Genomic DNA, 3157 nt, shown 5'->3' on the forward strand with positions numbered 1-3157 from the left:
AAATTCTTCATTCAGTATTATGTTTCTGCCTTTCTCCTGCCTCGAAAAGGGGCCCTTTCCTCCACAATGCATAACTTCCTTTGTTATTCAGTGGCCCTTAAAAGTATTGGACTTCTTCTCAGGGCTCCCACTTTCAGGCTCTTCCTCTGTCACTTAGCGAGGGACAAAGCCCTCAGACTGCACATCTGTGCTTCCCTCTCCTCCTCGGCACTGAACACAGGCTGCTGATGTAGAGGGAAGCAATTCCCCTCTGTCTCCTGCCTTTGTTGGGCCTCATTTTGCAGGATCTCTCTGCCAGCTAGATGCCGGATCAGACAACGTGAGATGAGAGGCAGCGGCTGAAAGCAAAAAAAGCTTTAACCTGTGTTGGGAGGCTTGCCTTTCAGCTGCAGATAATTCCTCCTTGCTTTCCTCCTTCTCCTGTTTGAGCACTTTTGCAGCCTCAGGTCAGATCTGTAGATGCAAAAACCTAACCTCAGGAAGTGAAGGCCTGGGCCAAAAACACTCTCTTTCTTTCCAAGGATAAAAACATATTTTGAGCACCATAATTCAAGCTAGATTCAAAAACACATCCCAAGAGATGGAAGTTTTCAATTTTATCAATTTTATCAGCCTTGCTGAAACTCTTTCTTTTTTTCCTTTTTTTTTTTTTTTTCCCTTTCTGGAGTAAGATGCTAGCATCTCCTGCAATTCTCATGAAATCACTGTATAAGCTGTAGCTTGCTCAGTGACCTGCACATCACAAGCACGTTCCCTTTTCCAAGGCAAAGATAGAGCATCGTAAGATGTAGGAAGTACTGCCTCAAAGTCTCTGACTTACAGAACCATTGCACTGAGCAACCAAAAAACACTATGCTTGTTCACAGGTTTATGTTGATATGTAATACAGTCCTCAATAAAACAGCAGCAAGGAATTGCCAGGACAATTATGGAGACTGCAGCTTGGTTTAGTATCCAGCTGTGTCACACATACACCTGGGTACTTAATGTAGCTGCAAGTCTTCCACATTAATGATGATGCTGGATGATGCCTGGAACAACACAACATCTCTAAAATTGCATAAAGTTGAGAAAAATAAAAGTCATTAAAACTTCTGGTGTTTTGTGGATGTAGGTATATATTCACACATGTGGGGGAATCTACTTCTCCCCCAAATAGATTCTGTCTCAGAACAGTAAGCACTTGAGATTTAGGTTTTTTTTAACACCCTTTTCTGACTATCAACACTGTTATGATACCTCTGAATTTCACTTAACCAGTCAGATTTAGAATTCCATTTTCTCCATCTACCATATATACCTGCCATTCAACATCTCTCTCCCTCAGCATCGGCAGCAATGAATTATGTTCTTTTAACTATAGGTAACCTTTCTTAAATTCTTATACTTAATTGAAATTTCCAGTCCCTTTTAAATTGCAGTCTGTCAGGATATTTAATTGGTCCTAAATTTTAAAGGTCTATATTCAACTTATGGCATTCAATAGATCCCAAGAGTCTTATTGCTGGCAGCAAGAACTGTCTCTTTGCCTGGTATGTACTCAGGCTTAAATGATATCTTTCTAATTGCTTTTTTTCCTTTAACTTAACTTTGATTGAAAAAAAAGTCTGAATCACAATTTGGAAAATAAATTCTTGTCCTAACTCCTTGTGACCAGACTCCCGCAGCTTACAGATTAGTGGCTGACCAATTGTTTGAATGTGTCAGAAATTCTCATTGCAAGGAAGATGGATGTCAAAAATGTGTACTGTGTTTCCAATCTGGAAAAAAAAAAAAAAAAAAGAAAGAAAAAAAAATGCTTTACAGAGTCTATCCGAAACAGATCTTAGAGGATATTTTATAGGTGCCAGGACTGCTAATAATCCAACAGTATTCTCTTGCTTCAGCAATTACGCAGCCATTCTAGATCTCTAATACACTCCTTGCCATAATATCTTGTTGCTAAACACACACTGTCTATAACAGTTTCTCATGTGAAAGCAAACCAAATTCAGATTCATCTGGACTTCATTTCAGGACATATTTTCCAGATGCCATTGTCTCATATTTCTGATCTCTTCTATCAGCTTTCACAAATGCAGGAAATCCGTCCTGTCCTGAAAGATTCCACGTACCTGGAAAAGGCTATTGGAGGCTCCTCAGCTTATACAGGTTCAAATACAAGTTTGAAGCATGGGGGTTGTCCCATTATGCTCCAGAGGACTCTGAATGTGAATGTAAATATGTGGGGAGGTGTAGTGGAATCTCAGTGGCCTCAGGTTTGAAGAGGGCCCCCTCAGCCACCCAGCATGAGGATGAGCCTGGTCTTGGCCTGGCCACACATTAATGAAGTGCTGTGTCAGGCCCTAGTTATGTGGAACAACTTTTTCAGTGCTGTTGTGCTTTACTGTCTGTTTTACTCATGATGCTAAGGACATTTGTACATTTTTTTGTTTCTAGTACAGACGACCATTAGGACAGAGAGTTGCCTATAGGGAAGGGTAAGGGCTATAGGTACGATGGAACTTAACACCAAATGCTGCACTAGGCTTTTGAATCTGACCTTCTGTATGTTGTGAACTGATTAAATGCCACTCCAGTCATCTGTAAACAGCCTGTAGACTTTAACTTGACACGTCCCATGGAAAGGCAAGCTGTGAATCAATGTTTGAGAAGCCCTGGCTACCCAGGGCTGACAAGGAAAGGATGGATTTAGAAGAAAGCACCCACAGCAGTGGCTGAACCAGGCTGCAAGGGGTAAGTCTTTTGCTCCTCTAGCCTGCCAAAACAACAAGCCATGCTTCTCTGCCACAAGCACACCAGACACTAGAAAAATGCATATAGCCAACAAGAGCAGCCCAACAGGGAAATCTGCTTATTTAACTTGAAGGTGAGCATCTGAATCCGTGCTTTCCATGATGATTTTTGTTCACACGTGGAGCTGAAAGCACCAGGGCTCCAGAGGGAAGGGGAATACAGAGAGGGTCAGCCATCCACAAGTCCAAGGCCAGGAACAAACACCCCAGTCCACCTCCTTCTTTCATCAAAAATCAGAGCCAAACATTTTAAAATTTGGGATTTTATCAGACGATTTTAAACAGCAGCTTGGGTTTGAGGTAGGAACATGAAGGAAAAAAAAAGAAGGGAATTAATTTCTCTCTGCCTTCTCCATGTGCCA

The sequence above is a fragment of the Phasianus colchicus genome, chromosome 1 (genome assembly GCF_987193195.1).
Source record: "Phasianus colchicus chromosome 1, bPhaCol1.hap1.1, whole genome shotgun sequence".
Lineage (NCBI taxonomy): Eukaryota > Metazoa > Chordata > Aves > Galliformes > Phasianidae > Phasianus > Phasianus colchicus.